General features: G+C 37.2%; 2 long non-coding RNA genes across 4 annotated transcripts in view; one reads left to right on the top strand and one right to left on the bottom strand.

The window, feature by feature from the left end:
• LOC140635209 (uncharacterized) overlaps positions 1–20,494 on the bottom strand; it is a 50,648-nt gene that overhangs the window by 3,618 nt on the left and 26,536 nt on the right. The gene's annotated exons all lie outside the window — the stretch shown is intronic.
• Positions 1–20,494, top strand: part of LOC140635206 (uncharacterized) — a 49,464-nt gene that overhangs the window by 17,023 nt on the left and 11,947 nt on the right. For 2 of the 3 annotated variants that reach the window (XR_012032578.1, XR_012032576.1), the window contains exons 2-4: positions 10,490–10,742; positions 13,144–13,345; positions 19,883–20,411. This is a non-coding gene — a long non-coding RNA (uncharacterized lncRNA). Of the gene's footprint in view, positions 1–10,489; positions 10,743–13,143; positions 13,346–19,882; positions 20,412–20,494 lie in introns of those variants that run through there. The other variant, XR_012032577.1, reaches the window with a different exon arrangement.

The following is a 20,494-nucleotide window of genomic DNA, read 5'->3' as shown; positions in this document are numbered from 1 at the left end:
TTCAGTTAAGTGATTTGACTGGTCAGTTATTTTTAGGGTCTCATCTAGCAATTATGAAAAGAAAAGAATAAAACACCTGCTGTATTGTTTATTACCTTTGGCTTCACTTCTGTCCCTACTCTCTCACTTTGGGGAACAGGTGACACAATCCATCTTGGTGCAAATGTCAACCATCTTGTCTCTCAACTGGAAAGCTAGAAGTGACAGCTTGGTATATTAAGAGGTCTCTGCCCGAATAAATTGATGTCAAGTTTTATTACACATAGACCAAGCTATGAGGCACAGGACAACCACTCAACGACTATACAGTATACAAATGGTATACAGCAGTATTGCCATTTCTTGAAATAAAGATAGAGGCAGGGAAAGTATGTGTTCTCTAGAATGCTGAGGTCTACCAAAGAAGACAATACACGTAAATGAAGATATATGGTGGGGTCTTTGTGGTGTTAAAAGAAAGCACTTCCTTGTCCTTAAGGGCTGGAGCATGGGTGAGGTTCCCCAAAGAAATGCCTCCTGGTAGCACCAGGACTTCTGAAGATTTAAAGAAACAGAGAACTGGAATAGAGTAAGCAGCCTCAGGGAAGTGGCTCACACTCATAACTTAGTTTAAAAGAGAGAAAAATGGATAGGGAAAGATTTTTTAGTAAAAACCATTCCCAACAAGTAAAACAAACAAAAAGATATAAATCAATACTACCAGCATTTTAAATACTTACGTAAGTCTGTGCTAGATTTTAGAAGAGTACTTTTGAAACTAACAGTTTCAACCCAGTAGAGAATTGTAAGATCACCATTAAAAAAATAGAATAGAAAATATAAGAATACCTCACATATGGTAAAGGTAAGATATATATTTATTTCAGTTATGGATGTGTGGGATATTGAGTCACAGTGTAATAATGTATTACTGTGTATAACAGCAGAAGAAATTTAAAATACTGCTCTAGAAAGTTTTTTCCAAACTTGCTAACAATCAAAACCATCTAAGAGTTATAAAAAACATACAAATTTCCAGGTCTTATCCTAAAAGGAGGGGTCCAAGAAGAGTCTGTGGAGGCTGCCCCAGAAAAACCTACAGTCCTGAATCACTAACTCTATTTAAAATGAACAGGTGAGAAACAGAAAATTAACAAAAGTGAGAGAGTGTGGTACAACCTAAGCATCAGGACCCACAAGCATACATAAGGAGTGATGAGAATGGGAGAAGTTTATCATAGAAGACTATTAGAGAAGGTTCACTGAGCATCTACTCTGAGCAGGATGTAAACTTACGAAAGGCATTGATTGCAATTTGGGCAGGAAGATGGAAAACCCTTACATACAAAAAGGTTGATGCTGACATAGGTACCAATAACAGAAAAAAATGAGATCTCGGGATGAAGTCCACCAGGAAGAGACTCATGGTGGAGGTAAGACTTAACTTGGCTGAGCCTAGAGGATAATTCAACCAAAGGCTTCTGGAGAAAAGAGTGTTTTACTTGCATTGGGCCCCAATTGTTAAGAACATGATAGTCGTTAAACAAGTAGACAAAGTTAGTGGAGGGAAAAGTAAGAAGATGAGCCGAACAGGTAGTTTGGGATGATAAGATTAGCTCCTGCCCTTTATATTGAGAAATGTAAAACAAGTAGAATAGGGCCCAGGGTTGGGAATAACCCTGACAGGGCGATTAAGTTTTTCCATTCGTTCTCCTGGCCTCTGCAGCAAAATTACACAGAAATGTAAAAGAAAGCATCCAGAGATATACTCTCTAAAATACTTGACCATGTTCTCCTGGCTGTAAAAGGCTGGATGCTCAGGTTTAAACAACAGATTTAGAAAGTGAATTTGTTTTAAGACCATAAGGAGAGGCACACACAGCACTAGTGTTAACTCCCTCCATTGTAGCTATGGTTCTTGACCCTTTGCTGCACATTAGAATAATCTGGGAGACTTCACAATTCTCAGGGCTTGGGCTCCTTCCTAAGGAAACCAAAGCAGAGTTTCCAGGGCTGGATCCAGAGCATTTGTGCCTTTGAATAGTGCCCCAGGTAACTTTAACGTGCAGCCAGCCTTGAGAACCATTGAAATGTGAGTCCTAAAATCCATACTGCTAAAGCAGAGCAGAGTTTATGCTCTCTTTTTTGCTTTTCAACAAAAGAAATCAGACTGACATCTATTTTTTTTCCAACCTTGCCTCAGGCTGTAGCTGCAGTAGAACTATGGACAGCAAGGATTCTTTTCCTTAACTCTGTAGGCAAAACCAAAGATGAGCTTTTAGGCTGAAGCTCCTGACAGCTGCTCCTGCTCAGTGTCAATTATACTAACCTAGACATCCACCCCTTCCAGGCACACCTCCCCTGTGGCACACCATTGTCACACTTTCATATTTAAAATCTTCAGTGGCCCTCAATTCTTTAATGGCAAAGCCCAAACTCTTCATCTAGGCATTCCTAGCCCTTCCTGATCTGGCTCTAAACTTGTATTCAAGATGTTATCTCAATATTCTGGCTGCCCAGGTTGCTGCATTGTTCTGTACTAAATGGAAACGCCATATTCTTGTTTCTACCTTTCCTCTCAGTTTTGCCACATCTGCAATGACAACAGTTCTGTTCTTACTCTCACTTCATCGTATGTCCCTACTCAAAGTCCAGTTTAAGTTTCTACTTGACTATCAATAGCCTAACACCCTACAACTCCTATGAAGCTTTCCCCCAGTACTCCAGCATTGGGAAAGATGTCAGATATAATGGCACAAAAAGAACTTCAGTATGTTCAGTGAAGAAGCTTTATTGTATTTAGATCATTATTCTGTATAATGATTATGTGGTCCAGCTGCCTAGGACTGAACCCTACTTCTTCAACCAGTTTATCATTTGACTTCTTTAAGCTGCAGTTTTTCACACGTAAAATTGGGGAAATAGCTTTTAGATTAAATCAGATAATGCGGGATCCCTGGGTGGCGCAGCGGTTTAGCGCCTGCCTTTGGCCCAGGGCGCGATCCTGGAGACCCGGGATCGAATCCCACATCGGGCTCCCGGTGCATGGAGCCTGCTTCTCCCTCTGCCTGTGTCTCTGCCTCTCTCTCTCTCTGTGTGTGACTATCATAAATAAATAAAAATTAAAAATAAATAAATAAATAAATAAATAAATAAATCAGATAATGCAAGAAAATTCTTTAGCACAGGACTCAGCCCCTAATTGAATATTAAGTGAATTCTGGTATTTTTGTTTGTCTGTTCATATATTCTTGTCTCTTTGGCAAAATTGTAAGATCATCTGAAGGTTAGCTCTCTTTCCTAAATTTCACTGCCTGGATTACAATACTATACTAAAAACAGTATGCGATTTGAAATCAAAGCATCATGTATGATTTGGCCATTCTATTTGAACCTCAATTCTCTAATGTGTAAAATGGGAATTATAATAATAATAATGGTACTCCTCATGCTTAGGAGATTAAAGGAAATAATATACCAGGAAGTTCTTTGTAATCTTTTAAGTACTGTTAAAAAATATATATAGTTGTAGTTATCTTAGAGAATCTATACATTTATTGAATGTGACATCTAAATTTGAGATTAAACATGAATAAATACATTTACTTATTGAAAATATAGTATCTTTGTGTGTTTACTTAAAAATAAGAAAGTGGATGCAAAATCCATGTCTTAATTTCTTCATGTGTAATATAACATTAAACAAAGGGATCATTCATGTATTCTTATTTTGTGTGTGTGATTTCAAATTTTCTACAATGAAGTGTAGTATCTTTAGATTTAAAAATTATTATCTAAAAAGAAGAGTCCTGGGGCGCCTGGGTGGCTCAGCAGTTGGGCATCTGCCTTCCACTCAGGGTGTGATCCCGGGGACCTGGGATCAAGTCCCACATCAGGCCCTTTGCGGGGAGCCTGCTTCTCTCTCTGCCTGTGTCTCTGGCTCTCTCTCTCTATGTCTCTCATGAGTAAATAAATAAAATATTTAATACATAAATAAATAAAAAGAAGAGTCCCAGGGGCATTTGGGTGGCCTAGCGGTTGAGTGTCTGCCTTTGGCTCAAGTCATGATCCCAGGTCCTGGGATCGAGTACCACGTCGGGGTCCCCACAGGGAGTCTGCTTCTCCCTCTGCCTGTGTCTCTGCCTCTCTTTCTGTGTCTCTCATGAATAAATAAATAAAATCTTTAAAAGAAATAAAGAGTCCTAGAGACATAAAACTGTATCCCCCAAATGCACATATATGTATGTGTATGTATCTTTTGGGGTGAGTGACTGACAACATTCTATGACTGCTTCTTGCCAAACATACATTTCTGTTCATTGCTCATCATATTTCAAAAACTGAAAGGACAGAATAAGTAGAATGGAGGCACACACATGAAGCCTTATTTGAGCTTTACAATGAGATTATTACCACCACATTAAAAAAATTGAAAACACAATTGAAAAAATACAAAGTTTATGAATGCTTTTCCTAGAGAAGCCTAGCATGTGACAGCAGCACTTACTGGCCTAATGTGGTACAGTAACCAAGCTCCCTCAGACATCATGACAGGCTAGGTGACTTTATAACTGTGTGTCAAGGAGGCTGAAAGGAGATCAAGGACAAAGAGCTTGGGGTTGCTTTTTGAAAGTACTGGAAAATATAAATCTTTGTCAAAAGTAATTACTATGCACTTACAGATAGTAAAATATTACACATATTTCCCTGAAAGGCAACATATCTCCCTCTTTAAAATGCACATTTAGAAAACAGGATTCTCTCCTGTTCATTCTCCTATAGATATGAGCTATATAGGCATATTAGTTGAAAGCTTATATAAGTTATGGAAAATAATAGCTATATATTGTTCTTTAATTTGGGGAACTTTGAAGATCCTTTTAACCCTTTAATGTGGGCTATGAGTTACTAAAGGAGCAACACACTTAGATGGACATTAAATAATGTGGGTTAGAGAGTCTTAGTGTATTGGACAAGCTATAGGGGGTGAATATATACTACAACTTAAGGTAAAATTTTTTCTGTAGAAAGAAACTACAGTTTCCATCCTTTTTCCAAGGAGTCTGTGACCCCAAAGGGTATCCAGGACAGTCCTGGCTTATGCCTGTTTATTTGATACAATTTTTTATTAGCATCCCCTTTCACTCTCAAATTGTCACAACCCAGAAGATAAATATTTGGTCACTCTAGTTAAGGTCCATGGATCAAGGCATTGTTTTTGTCTTTTTTGAAATGAACTCATGGCTTCTTTGTCAGGAGGGGCAACTTTGAGAGAAGTTTCATGAAATTCTCTGAGCACAAATAATAAAATGCTTGATTTAAATTCCCTCATTGTATATTTTTCTTAAATTTAGAAACACAGCAGCTGAATACCTGCCTAGTGGTCTATCCACCACTCCAAAATATTTCTGTTCATCTTTTTCTTAGTTGTATTACATCTGGGTAAAGACTAGAAATGGTAGGTGAAGAAAATATTTGACTTTTGTTCTGTGCATTTGTTCAAGTAGCATTAATAATTACCCATTTAATAATAGTTCTCTAGTACTGGAGAGGGAAAAAAAGGAAAATATGCTCTAATTTGTCCCATGGCTTATAATCTATTTGAGGAAATAAGACACACACTTATTAAAAGACAATAAAATTCACGAGATACCACCATACACCTATTAGAATGGATAAAATCAGGAACACTGACAATATCAAATGCTGGCAAGAATATGGAGCAAGAGGAACTCTCATTCATTGCTGGTGGAAGTGCAAAATAGTACAGCCACTGTGGAAGATAATTTGGTGGTTTCTTACAAAACTAAACATTCAGCAATTGTGCCCCTTTGTGTTTACCCAAAGGAATTGAAAACTTATCCACACAAATACCTGCACACAAATGTTCATGGCAAGTTTATTCATAATTACCAAAACTTGGAAGCAACCAGCTGTCTATCAGTAGGTAAATAAACTGGTACATCCAGGCAACGGAATATTATTCACTGCTAAAAAGAAATGAGCTACCAATACATGATAAGACATATATAAAACTTAAATGAATATTACTGAGTATTGTAAGCCAATCTGAAAGGGCTGTATACTGTGTGATTCCAATTATATGACATTATAAAACTATGGAGACAGTAAAAAGATCAGTGGTTGCTAGGGTTTGAGGGGACAGATGGATAGGTTCAGCACAGAGGATTTTGAGGGCAGTGCAGATATTCTATATGATACCTTAATGATGGATACTATCATTTGTCCAGACCAATAGAATGCACAATACTGAGATGTAACATGAACTGTAGACTTTGGGTGATTATGACACACGGTATAGGTTCATCATTTGTAACAACTATACCCACTGGTGGGGGATGCAGATAATGGGGGAGGCTGTGCATGTGTGTGAGTAGGGGATATATGGGAGATCTGTATACCTTCTTAATTTTGCCATGAACCTAAAACTGCTCTAAAACAATAAAGTCTTAATAATTTTTTAAAGACAGCTAATGAATGCTAGGTAGATAATTAGTGATCTAAGACTTTGAAGGGAGAGCTCACTGTAAATTAGAATAGTTAAAAGGACTGATTGTGATGAGTTTTTGAGAAACCTTGAATGCCAGCCAGGGCTATGGGGAGAGATTATCCTCTAGACAATGGAACGCCTTTGGACATTCTTAAGCAAAAGCTAGAATGTTATAACATAACTTGAGAAATAACTCTAAGGCATGACTTCCTGAAAATAAATTAATTCCTTAGTTTGCCCAAAGACAGTCACAATAATTTTTAGGCATTATAGATCCTTCCCAGCCCCATAGCACCTGTCTGATTGCTTAATCTTTCCATTTCGGCTTTCTGCAGGCAGTTACTTAAGTATATTTTGAATCCACATGGACTTGTTAGTGCTTCCCTTATCTTTCTTTCTAGAGGAACTCCTCAAGGCCAGGCACAATGTCTAATTCTATTGTGCTTCTCTGAATATTTCTCTATTTCTCTGTCTCTCCATCTCTTTCTCTCTCTCTCTCTCTCTCACACACACACACATACACACACACACCCTTATACATCCCAAATAGAAGCTAGTCCAAGCCTTCATGCCAGTAGTAGATGTAGGGTTTCATTTCAGCTTAGAGGTCATTTCTCATATTCAAATTAGCAAGAGAGAAAGTCTATTGGTAGAAATCATAATTGTCTAGGAGGGAGAAAATTCACCAGTGTCACAGTGGGAACTCTAAGTAAAATCCCTCGTCCTACTGGATTTTCAAGCAGTATTTGACAGAGCTGTATCATTCTCTTACTATTCTTAGCCTTAAATATTAGAGAACTCAAAGACTCAGTTCTTGGTTGCCTTCTCTATTCTCTTTTCCCTAGTGAACTCATTCAGTCCTATGGCTTTAAATACTATTTATACTGATAATGTCTGAATTTATATCTCTACCTTTGACCTCTTTCTGATCTCCAGACACATGTGTCCTTAACTACCTATTTCTTATTCCTACTTGGATATTTGATAAGCAATTCAAGTTTTATGTGTTTGAAATGAAACTCTTGTTTCAGAGCCTTCCACCAAAGTCCTTATGCTCTCACTCTATTCCCTGTCTCACACATGGCATCTCTGTTCTACCAGTTAGTTTCTCAGACTAGAAAAACTTAGAGTCATCCTGGTTATGAGTCATCCTTGACATCTGTCTTTCTCTGGTGCCACATATCCCATCCATCAGCAACTTCTGTAAGCTCAACCTTGGAAATATATTTAGATTCCAGACCACTTCTCTCCACTTCCATTACTGCTTCCCTAATCTGACAGCCATCCATTTTCTCCTGAATTATTTAAATTGCCTCCAAACTGGTCTCTGCTTCCATCCTTGCATTTGCACAATCTGCTCAACACAAAACAGCAGAGTAATTCTTCTAAAATATAAGTCAGATTACAATACTTCTCCACTCAAAACCCTACAGTGGCTCCCATCTTGCTCAGAGTAAAAGCACAAGCACCTATCTTCCTATAATAAGACACTATAATATCTGGCCCTGCCCCTGCTCTGACCTCACTTCTACCACTCTCCTCATTGTTTTCTTGGCTCCAGCCACTAGTTCCTTAGTCATTCCTCAAACGTCCCAGCTAGATTGAAAATAGCACCCTACCCATTCCTGACTCTATACATTTTTATCCTACATCATTCCTTTTTCACATTCTTAACCCTGCCTTACATATTATCTATCTATCTATCTATCTATCTATCTATCTATCTATCTATCTAGTGTCTGCCCCTGTTAGAGTATAGGAATATAGCTTCATGGAGGACAGGATCTTTTAGAAACCTATTTTGTATATAGCTATATCCCCAGGGCCTAAAAGAGCCTAAAAGATTACCTGGAACATATTGGATGTTCAATAAATACTTGTTGAAGAAGTTAATATGTGAATGAATGAACAAATACACAAGCAAACTTTATTAAAAAAGTAAACATTTTGTCTTGCTCATGCACAGAGACACTAGCTTTGTTAGTGTTCCAAAAGTTGTCACACCAAAGACCTATGCTAACATATAAATAACTACCTAGGTTTTATTTGTTTGTTTTCAAAAAAAGATTGTAAGAATTGGCATGCCTACTTGACTGCTCCATACCCTCTTAGGACTTGCTAATTCTATCTGTGATCTTTTCTACTGTGAATCACTAAATAGTAGAATAAGAGACACCAGGGATTATCTGGTCCAAATGAGCATTTCAGAAGAACAGAAACTAAGGCTTGAGCTCATGAAATAACTTCCTTGAGGTTACAGAGCTTGTTAAAAGCAGAGCTAGAATTAGATTTCCGATCTACGATGTTTATGCCTACTGCTTTTATTTCCTACCACCACAAGGATAAGGAATCTCTCTCTTTCTCTTTCTCTCATTGTCCTTGCTACCATTGTTGCTGATGAAAATTCAATTGCAACAGTCTTCAAAGAGAGCCAGATTCTCAAGTGCATTTGAAGCTCAGTGATGACTTTCTCAGAGAGCAAGAGGCTGTTGATGGGGTCCCTTCACTTTCAGAGAACAGAAGAGGCAGAGATTCATCTGTGGGCATTGGCAAAGCTGATGCTTACTGACGAGGCCCCAGAATGGAAATATCCTGCTTGTCCTTTTAACAGGATTTCAGCCAGAGATTTCAGGGAAAAGTACTGCAGCCTAGTGGGCTGTGAATATGAGTGGAAATGTCAGAGCTATGAATCAGTTAACACATTTTTATTTAGCATCTTCCTGTGAAAGAAGATGAGAAGACATGGCTCCTGCACTCAAATTTCTTACCATTTCAGAGCAGAGTCAAGAACAGTACAAGAACCTGTTAGATCTTAGAGGTTCTAGCACTTAAGACTTGGAGAGCATGACCTGGATAGCAAGAATGGGGGTGGTTTTCATGGAGTACAAAATTTTGTCATAAAGGGTAACTGGGATTTAAGTAGTTGAAGAGGAATTTGGTGCAATGCTTTCTTCTCTTGTCTTTGAATTTAAGAAATACATTAATGTCCTTCAGCTCATGGGACCCTGAAACTCTAGGGTATATTTCCCATTCTGCCCAGAGAAATCAATGTTCCAACCTTTGAAGTAACCCATGTTCGGCATGGCAGGTTAGATACAAAGTCCGCAAGACTCCCTCCCAGGACACTTTCTAATAGAATGCTCTACTGGAAGACTGCTCCTCTGTATCTTCCTCTGCATTCTGAAGATGCAGGGACTAACTTAGTCTTGGAAATTTTCAAGGAGATCAAACTTGGTGCCTATCCTAAGTTCTAAGACATAATTTAAAAAAAGAAAGTTTAAGGCATCCCAAGGTGTCAGTTTCCTCTTTGTTGTTTATAACCCAAATGTTTTAACAGCCCTGAGGTGCCCTCCACCTATGAGGCCCTAACTCTTTGAGGCCTATCTATGAAGGGTGCACAGTTGACCTGGCCCTGCTGATGAGAAAAGCACAGATGTCTACCATCTGGTCAGGGGTCCTTGTGCATGTGCCAATTTCCTGTCACTGACAGCCAGCCCTTGATTGATGGAATTTGGTACTCCATCTTTTTTTTTTTCTTAGTACAATATAACCTCATGAATTCAGATGGCACTTAGCCAAAATGAGAGAATTTGAACTTGGGCAGGGGTAAAGTTTACCATCAATGAAATGAGGGTCTGTTAAATAAATTACCAATGTAAACAGGATTGTAAAAAGGACAATTTAATCTACTTACAAGAATAAATTGTTTTCAAGCACTTAAGTTGCATAAATTTACATACAGTGTGCTAATTACAAATGATTGATAGCCAGTCATTCAAACACATCTGGTAAGAACCCTGTTCTCTAACACTTTACTAGACACTAGATTGCATTACTTAAAGTACTTGAAAATAGTTCAAATATATTTTATATATGCATATAGGTATTCATAGACACTTGTATAAGACAGTCCTTGTTTTTCATCAAGCCATATTCCTGGAAACTACACCAGAAAGGATTATCAAACACAGATCACTGAGAGCCAAACTGTATTTTCAGATAGGAACGATGTTATGATTGGAACTGGAGTGCCAGACCCAGGGATCACACCAAGTAAATCGTGTATTCAGTCAGCATTCGCTCATAACAATCTAAGCTACAGCATCTGCAACTAGAAAAGACAACTCATATTTACTGAGCAGCTGCTATATCCAAGTGCTTTACATGTGTAATCTCAGTTATCAGTACATGACCATTATGGAACTACTGCCTCCATTTTCTGGGAAACAACATTGAAACTCAAAGAGAATGAGTAAGTTATGCTTAATTACATCATCATAATCAATAGAATTGGAAATTAAATCTAGGTCTGATTCCAAATTTAAGTGCCCCTTTTCAAAATGTAATATCTATAATCCTTAAAACTGTTACATTGCACATAGTTATGTAAAGTTTCTGTAACCTATAGGAAGTCAATAAATGTAATTGCTATTTTCTGGGGCCTAGATGGAATTTCAGTCCTCTATAAGGACACTGCTAAAACAAATCTCCCTCCTTTTATATATGCAAACATGTTTGCCAAACTTTAAAATGTATTTAAATGTAAGATATTAATTTAAACATAGTTGAGGTATCTTCAACATGTTACTTTTTTCTCAGTTGTTGGTATCCATGTCTTATTTTCCCCAATAGACATTTTAAGCTCATTAAGAGTAGGGACTAATATCACTAATATCTTTGCACTTACCACTGTTATTTATCTTACTACCTAGAATAAAATCTTGGCCAGTAATGGCTTAGATGTGTTCATGGCATGAATTAGTAAATGAATGAATTCTTTTTTTATTATAAGTTATAATATACCATAAATTTAAAATCAATATGTAGCTACAATAAATATTTGAGTGCAGTCTTTAAGTTTACTTTAAATATTAGAAAGTTACTGATGGTGGTAATGGGGAAAGGGGGATTAGGAATGATATGGGTCTCTAAGGAATTTGGAAAACAAACTTCTCTTGAAAAAATTTCCTATAGCCAGTAAATCAATCAAAATTAATCCCTTGACTTCAGAGCTAACATTATAAGTAAATAATAGTAACAGAAACTTTATTGTAGTAAGATCTATATAGAAACTGTCCATTTTAGCCATCTTAAAAAATATTTATGTATTTATTTTAGAGAGGGAGAGAATGCATGTATACAAGTGCAGTGGGGAGGGTAAGAGGAAGGCGGAGAGAGAGTCTCAAGCAGACTCTGCACTGATTATGGAGTCTGACCCGGGGCTCAACCTCATGACCCTGAGACCATGACATGAGCTGAAACCAAGAGTCAACACCCACCCAGGCACCCCATTTTAGCCATTTTTAAGTGTACAGTTCAGTGGCATTAAATACATTTGCAGAGTTGTGCAACCATCATCATCCATATCCAGAATATTTTCATCCAAAACAGAAACAGTAATTCCCCATTCTCCTTCACCCAGCCCCTGCAACCTCTATTATACTTTGTGTCTCTAAGAATTTGCCTTTTCTATATACCTCATGTAAATACAATCATACAATATTTCTTTAGAATTGTATTTGCTTCATCTAAATATTTGAAAACCTCATTATCAACTTTAAGATTGATAAATTAGAGGTCAGAAATATCTTGGCCCTGGTCCTCTTATTCTTTTGTTTATTAGTTTCATAGGTAGAATTCAGTGATTCATAAGTTGAATATAATACACAGTGCTGATTGCATCAAGTGCCCTCCTTAATGCCCATCACCCAATTATCCCCATCCCTCCACCACCCCTCCAGCAAGCCTCAGTTTGTTTTGAGTTCAGTGTCTCTTATTATTTACCTCGATCTCAATTTTCATCTTATTTTATTTTCCTTCCCTTCCTGATCCTCTTTTTTAATATTTGTTTTCTTCTCTCCATGTATTTGATAATATAAAAGCAGGCTGACTGGCACAGATTCAGTAAAGGGAACCAGAAAGAAGTCTAGATGTATAAACAGGAACAGTTGCCTTCATGCTTGTTGTTCAGAGTGATGTTCATATTCATCAGTTGATTATATGTGCATGAGAATCTGTTTAATATCATCCTTTCACCCTCCCCCCACTCCTCACATCACCTCTTGTCTTTTCCTTCTCTTATTATGTTATCACTGAGAACAATCGAATGAATAGATAAAATGGCATGTTCATTAATGCCAGTGTTAAATAAGAAAAACAGCAAAAATGGGTGTCAGCCTGCCGGGGAATCATCAACATTTCTACTTATTCTGACTCTTCCTTTTACTGGTTCACTCAAACTTATTTAAAAGGTGCTGAACCAACCATTAAAATCACTCAATGTACTCTGAACAGGTCACCAGCCACAGGAACTTAAAATGGAACTAGCCATCAGCTCCTGCCATCAAGTGCCATCTTGTTTTAACTCTGCCAAGGAGCCTCCATTTTCAGCAGAGCTTTTGCATTACCTGTTCTCCCTATTGAAAAAATGCTCTCTTTGTTAATGTCATGCCATTACTCCTCATCACCTTTCCTTGTACTGGGTTGAATAATTCCTTTGCCTCCTTAGAAGTTAAACACTTCAAATATTTATAGGCTGTAACTTGAAAAGTTTTGGGCTAATGGATCATGTTTCTACCTGAGGGACTCCTTCATTTTCCAGAATTACTGTAGGCGCATAATCTTTAATCCTCCATTATTTCTGATTTCTCCAGGTTAAGCATCTGTGGGCGGCAGCGACTTTAACTGACACCTCCAACCTGCCTTTTTAAGATAAAGACTTTTCTCCCTTACATTTAATATTTGAGCTTTCAAGAGAACAAATTGGCTCTGTAGTTTCTGGTGTAGGAAATCTGATTTGGCCAAACAAAACATTAAGACAGAGGAGATGCAGCTGCTGCTTGCACTGGACTACAGGTAACTCTTCTTACAAAATATTGTCAAGTTTTACACTATTCAGTGAATAAGCAGCTGTAAATAATCAAATGAGAGATTATCCATGAAAGGGAATTGCAAAATTTAAAAATGTTATAAAAATAAGTTTTATTAACATTGATATCAATTGTTCCAGGTTGTTTGGATATTTGAAGTTTTATTTACTTTACACTAAAACTTAAAAAGAGTAATTGTGTTGGATAGTCATAAAATTTATGGATAGAATTTATTCTTTTACTTATAACATAGGGCTATCCCAGTGATGAGTAGCTCACATTTATTGAAGTTCTCTTCCATGTCAATATGTAGAGCTAAGTATTTTACAAAGATTATATCAATGCCTACAGTGTCTCTCTGAACAGGACTTTATTTCCCTAATGTTCAAGTGAGCAATTTGGAGCTTACAAGGTTGTTACTTGAGTTACTCAACTAATGTGGACGTGAACCCTGTCCAGTTCAATGGCAATAGCTGGGTTTTCATTAGTGCCTTCCTTCTCTGTGATATTATAATACCCTTTGGGTACTGAAGTGCACCTGTAACTTTTCCCTTACCTAAATGGGTGCAGCTTCCAAGTTTTGAGTTTTCATATGCGATCCAGGAAGTGTTATCTTCCTCTTCTACTGTCAAACTATGAGATCTCCTGTCTTCCTCCTGTCTCGTGACAGTACCCTTTGTTTCCTTCTGATTTGATTCTGCAGGTCTGCTAAGGACTTAGCATCCAGATGAACATGGGAAACTTGTGCAGTAAATAGAAGTCAACCTGCACTGAGTGAGGGACTAGAAAGACTGTCCTGAGTGAAACAAGCTACTGCATAAAATTGTTTAATGCACATGCAACTCTCAAGAATGTTGTAGGGGGTGTGGAAGCTGCATTAAGTGGAAATTGGACCAGAGCTTTTCTGTGGGCTTCTCAGTTGTTTTTTTTTTTTTTTTAAAGATTTTATTTATTTATTCATGAAAGACACAGAGAGGCAGAGACATAGGCAGAGGGAGAAGCAGGCACCTCAAGGGAAGCCTGATGTAGGACTTGATTCTGGGACTCCAGGACCACGCATTGAGCCAAAAGCAGGTGCTCAGCCACTGAGCCACCCGGGCATCCCAGCTTCTCAGTTTAGATGTTTTATGAATCTATGAGTGAAATTCTTGTAAACATGTCAGAGAAAACTGCTTGTTCATTGATTCATTAATTCTTTGCTCAACACCTTATTGGACACCTTCTCTGAGCCAATCACTCTATTCTGGAAGTCAAACAGAGTGGTGAACAAAACAGAAATGGTCACTGTATTCAAAAAGAACATTTTCATGGGGACAGGGGGCTCAGGCCACAAACACATAAATAACCAAGATCATAGCTGAAGGAAGTACAACCTGGGAATGTAACAGTATGATGGGTCTTGGAAGCCTCTCTCAGGAGGTAACATTGGAAATGAGTCTTGAATGACAAGAAGGAACAAAGACATGAGAGAAGACCTATTTAGGCACTGAAAACAAAAAGTAAAAAATTTCCAAGGCTGGAGTAAGCTGGCCTTTATGAAACAGAAGTTCAGTGCTTCTGGAGCTTGGAGAAGGAGAACACAGAAGCCAGATCACAGAAGGACTTTATAGTTCAGCCTCCACACAATGGAAAACACTGGAGAGTTTTAAGCTGCAAGAAGGCATGACATGATTTATATTTTTTAAGAGATAAGTTTGATTGCTGTATGGAAAATAGATTTGGTTACCATGTACAGCTTTCTAGAGGTTGTAAACAGCTTTGTGAAGCTAAACTTTGACCAGGACACTCATTTTATCTGCTTAAAACAAAACAAAACAACTCAAAAGAGTGAGTTCCATTTTACTTGACAAAGTCCCTAATCCACTCAGTCTGGGCATGGTAATATCCTCATGTCCAAGGTGCCTGAGGGCAGAAGTTTAAGATTTTAGCCATCTTGTATTCTCAGTCCCTCAGAAATCTAACTGTGGTGAATTACTCTGGAGTGCACAAGGACTCTTCTGCCTCACCCTGAGTCCTGGCCCAAACCTTTCCCACTTCCTCCCTGAGGCTGGAAATAGTACCTTTTACTTCATTAATGCAAGGTTTAGACCCCTTATGCACATGTCTCTAAGGGGAGTAACTTGGAATTTACCATCATTGGCCACTGTCATCTCAAATTGAGAATTAGGAATTGAGGACTAGAAAAGTGAAGGCAATGTGCATTGAGGACCTCTGGACCTACAATAATGGGACAAGACCAGATGTAGAGGACAGGGGACATCAAAATCAAAAGCCCCTGAAGAAACAAGTTGCCCATAACTGCCATTCACTTTTGCTTTGTTCTAGCCTTTTCTTCTGTTTGAATGTTAGTTCTTCTCTTTTTCTTCACAGTGCTTGAGTGACTAATAGCCTCTTCTGTTTATGGAAAGAATTAAAGGGAAGATTGCTAAAGCTTGTACCTGAAACTAAAACAGGAAGATAGAGTTTAGTCTCCTGAGAGCCACTCAGAACATCTCAGTTAGTAGCCAGTATGCAGTGCAGCAAAAAATCATATACCTTGTGGAGTGAGGAATACCAGAAAAAGACTAATTCCTTTTAAAAATAGACAGTTTGATATAGTGGAAAGAGCACTGGGTGAGACACTGGAGACCTGTTTGGAAATGCCAATTCTAGTATTTACCCATGTGAGACTTTACCAGAAGGAGAGTTTATTTTAAGGAATTTACAGTAAAGTAATCAATATCCAATGAATTAACCCTCACAAGAATCCTCAGTTTACCAAATAAATCTCCAGTAGATTATCTGGCAGTAGGAAAGCAAACCTCTAATCACCCAAAGCTAACTACCTCAGTCATGTATGTGTATGTATATATGTGTGCATAGTTATACATGTGAATGTGCACAAAGTTGTGTGCATGTGATATATAGATATATAGATACACACATTCACATGGGTACGTATCTGCACACATAAGCAAGCCTGTTTTCCTATATACATCTGTATACATACATGTACATGTGAGTTTACAAGTAAGCCCATATGTTATGAATATATATATATATATGAGTTTGAACGTCTCTTTAGTAAGGAGACTCCATTTGTTTTTTGTGACAAAATAACTGGTACCAGACTCACGTACCCACCAAATAACTATAATATCTGGATAGATCATATCAAATTATTTGCAGACTCTGAGGAGTAATCAAATGAATGCCATGTTCCTTAAGAGAACAAAGCCATGTTGCACTACTAGGTATTTACCCAAAGGATACAAAAATACAGATTTGAAGGAGTACACACACCCTAATGTTCACAACGGCATTATCAACAATAACTAAACTATGGAAAGAGCCCAAATATCCATCAACTGTGAATGGATGAAGAAGATGTGGTATATATACACAATGTAATATCACTCAGTAATCAAAAAGAATGAAATCTTGCCATTTGAAATGACATATATGGAGCTAGAGTGTATTATGCTAAGTGAAATAAGTCAGAGAAAGAAATACCATAAGATTTCACTCATGTGGAATTTAAGAAATAAAACAGATGAACATATGGAAGGGGGAAAAACAAGAAAAAAGGGAGAGGGAAAAAAAAACATAAGAGACTCTTAGAGAACAAACTGAGAGGTGATGGAAGGAGGTGGGTGTGGAATGGACTCTATGGGTGTTGGGTATTAAGAAGAGTACTTGATATAATCAGCACTGGGTATTGTATGTAAGTGATGAATCACTGAATTCTACTGTTGAAACCAACATTGCACTATATGTTAACTAACTAGAATTTCAATAAAAATTTGAAGGAAAAGAAAGGACCTGCAGTGAACACATTGGGTTTATTTGGGTCCTGAATCGTAGTTCTAGGAAAATGTCAGTTGATTGGCCTGGGTTGGATCAAGTACAGATACCTGGCCAATCATTTGTGATAGTGGGGGATGGGCTGTCATAGTACAGCATCCTGTGTAGAAAAAAATGACTATTCTTTTTTAGAATGGGTAGTTTAGCAATGACTGCCTGCTGGCCAGAGGCATGTGCAATTTTTTCCCCCATAAATTAAACCTTTTTTAGCTACATAAAATTTGAAATGTTTAAATAGCAAAGAATATCCTAAACAGAATAATTATTAGGACTAAGAAACATTACAAAAGAAGTATCTGGAAAATGCCAACTCCTCTAAAATAATATGAATTTAGGATTAAGCTAATAAAAATAGAATTTAAAAAAAGAGAAAGAATGAAGGCATAGAAGATGATACCCACAATCACTCAGATTTTTCTCCCTAAGGATGTTTTCTAGGCTCTCATGCAATAAAGAGAAGCCCAAACAATGAATAGTGACTTTAATAGGCAAAGGAAACATATTCAGAGTCTGGCCTACTAACCTAACTAGGATTTTGGAGCAGGAAAACAGAGAAAGGCAAACTACAGGAAGAACATTTCAAAAATCTTTGTGGAAATAGCCCCCAGGTCCTGGGCCAAACACGGCCTGTGCAGATGCAACATGAGACCATAGGAAGCCTGGGTGATAGCAGATACCAGGCAGTTGGGAACTAATCATAGATTACAGAGATCTCACAGGGGAGTGGAGGTACTTTGAGAAACACTTTGGACAATTAGAGATCCTAAAAGCCCTACTGTATAAGGCCTATGCCTTGATAATAAGAAAAGGAAAAAAAAAAAAAAACTGAAATAGATCTGCTGTACCAGAGCTTTTACCAGGCTCTGAACAGAATCAAAGGGATTCACCAATAATTTAACCACCTACCAGAATAAAATTTAACTCCCTTTAACAGAAGATAATATAATCCAAAACCTCTGTGAAACATTATTTAAAATATCCGGCATATCGGGGATCCCTGGGTGGCTCACCAGTTTGGCATCTGCCTTCAGCCTAGGGCGTGATCCTGGAGTCCCAGGATCAAGTCCCGCATCGGGCTCCCTGCGTGGAGCCTGTTTCTCCCTTTGCCTGTGTCTCTGCCTCCCTCTATATATATTTCTCTCTCTTTCTCATGAATAAATAAAACCTTTAAAAAATATCCAGTATATCATCAAAATTTACTAGACATACAATGAAATAGAAAAAAGTAGCTGATGATAGATATAAGACAATGAACAGAAACAAATACAGAGGTAATTAGATGTTGAAATTCACAGACAAGGATGTCAAAATATATGTTAAATTTTCAAAAATAGAGGGGAAATGGATGGAATGGAAAAAAAAAGCTAAAATATTTCAACAATCTATTAAAAAATAATTAAATGAACCCTCTACATGTACAAAAATAACAGTATCTGAAATTGGAGGGGGTTAATAACATCCAGGACACAATAGAAGATCAGATAATTGAACCTTGAGAGAGGTTGTTAGAAAATACCAAAGCTGAAGCACAAGAAGAAAAAAGCAATAAGAAAGAGCAGAAAGAAATGTATAAGATGAATTAAATTATCTAACATGTGTATTGTAATCATTGGAGAAGAAAAGAGAAGGAGAGTAAAGAACCAGTATTTGGAAGAAAATGGCCAAGAACTTTTTAATACCGATGAAAGATATCAACCCACAGATTAAAGAGCTCAGTGAGCCATAAGTATGTAGGCATCATATACTCAAACTTTTAGAAACAAAATGAAGGAGACCATTTCTATAGAGACAAACACTGGAAGGAATGCAGAAGGGAGCTTAATTTTTTCAAATAACCTTTATATGCTACCTTTCTGAGAGCCTTTGGTAAATCCTTTTGACAATCTTTAAATGTTTGTTATGATAAAATAGGAGAGTGGATTATGTGCTCCTTTGGAAGTTACTCAAGAGTTGCCTCAGTTTTACTTCTTTCATAAAGTCTTTAACCATTTCAGCATCCCTGATTACTAGAACACAACCAAGTATCTCTTATTTTCTTGATCTCTCTGATCATGCTTCTCAGTTCCAATGCTAGTTCCTTAAGGATGCATGAACATTTCACATAGTTCCTCAGGAATTCCATATTTCCTTAAGGATGCACAAACATTTCATATAACTCATTAAAGGCTTAGCAATACTAGAATAAATTATTCTCTCTATGAAATTTTGTTACATTGAATTAATTAAATGTATTAGTTCTCATAACAAAGAAATGTAAAGTTTGCAGATATTTTTTTCACTTGTATAATCCAACACATTCTTTCTACCAGTATTTATTATGTTACTTCTATGTGTGAAGCACTTGTATCTAAAAAACAATGTGCCATTGTTCCATAAATTTTCAAAATGTACATAAAATAGGCCAAATAAATGCCAAATTCAGTATCCTGTTAAACATTATTATCCATTTACAATATCTATTACCCTTTTAAAATTTCAATACCTAAGTCTTCTATAATCAATTGCAATTGCATGAATACACAATAACTTTTTTATTAAATCTAAGTTTAAATATTTGTTGTACAGCCTTAATTTAAAATCTGACCCTCTTTCAAATGGAATGCCTTTATGAAATTTAATAAAACATGAAGGTCATAAAATGTATTAAACTGTTGTACTTTCCATTTTTAATTCTGAACAGGCAAGATTAAAGAGAGTAGCTTGCTTTCTTAAAGCAAGGCAAGGCAGATTGGAAGAAAAGATGATTTCTCTTCTTCTGGGCCCTCACCCTCAGGAGGAGTCCTATCAACTATTGTAGGGAAGACTGAATACAAAACAACAGAGGAACATACAGATGACCTCCCCAGAATCTCCAAGCCTGAAGATTCCATAACACATTCTCCTGTTGTGCAAAATGAGTCCTAAGAAATTTTAACAAATAGTGAGATCCCAGCTGCTTGTAGTTAAAAGATCATCAAAAACCATATGAAAGATCTGTAAGAAACGAATACTCCAACTAGAGCAAGACGACCTCCTCAAAGCAGGACTGACATGTTTATGAGACACTGGATTTTTGGGAGGAGACTTAAGGAGAAAAAAAAATTATTGTTGGTGTTAGCTATTAAACTATGTTTATTCATTCCTTAATGTCCTCTCTAGCTGATTGCTTATGGTATGAGGGCACTTGATAGACAGTTAATATGTACCAATTAAAGGAACAGATATACAGACCTCTGCCACATTTTCTCATGAATATGATTCAAATCAGAAATGCTTCTGACCATTTTGGTCCCTTGAAAAACCATGGGTTTTG

The sequence above is a fragment of the Canis lupus genome, chromosome 6 (assembly GCF_048164855.1).
Source record: "Canis lupus baileyi chromosome 6, mCanLup2.hap1, whole genome shotgun sequence".
Classification (NCBI taxonomy): Eukaryota; Metazoa; Chordata; class Mammalia; order Carnivora; family Canidae; genus Canis; species Canis lupus.
This window is presented reverse-complemented; position numbering and strand designations above follow the sequence as displayed.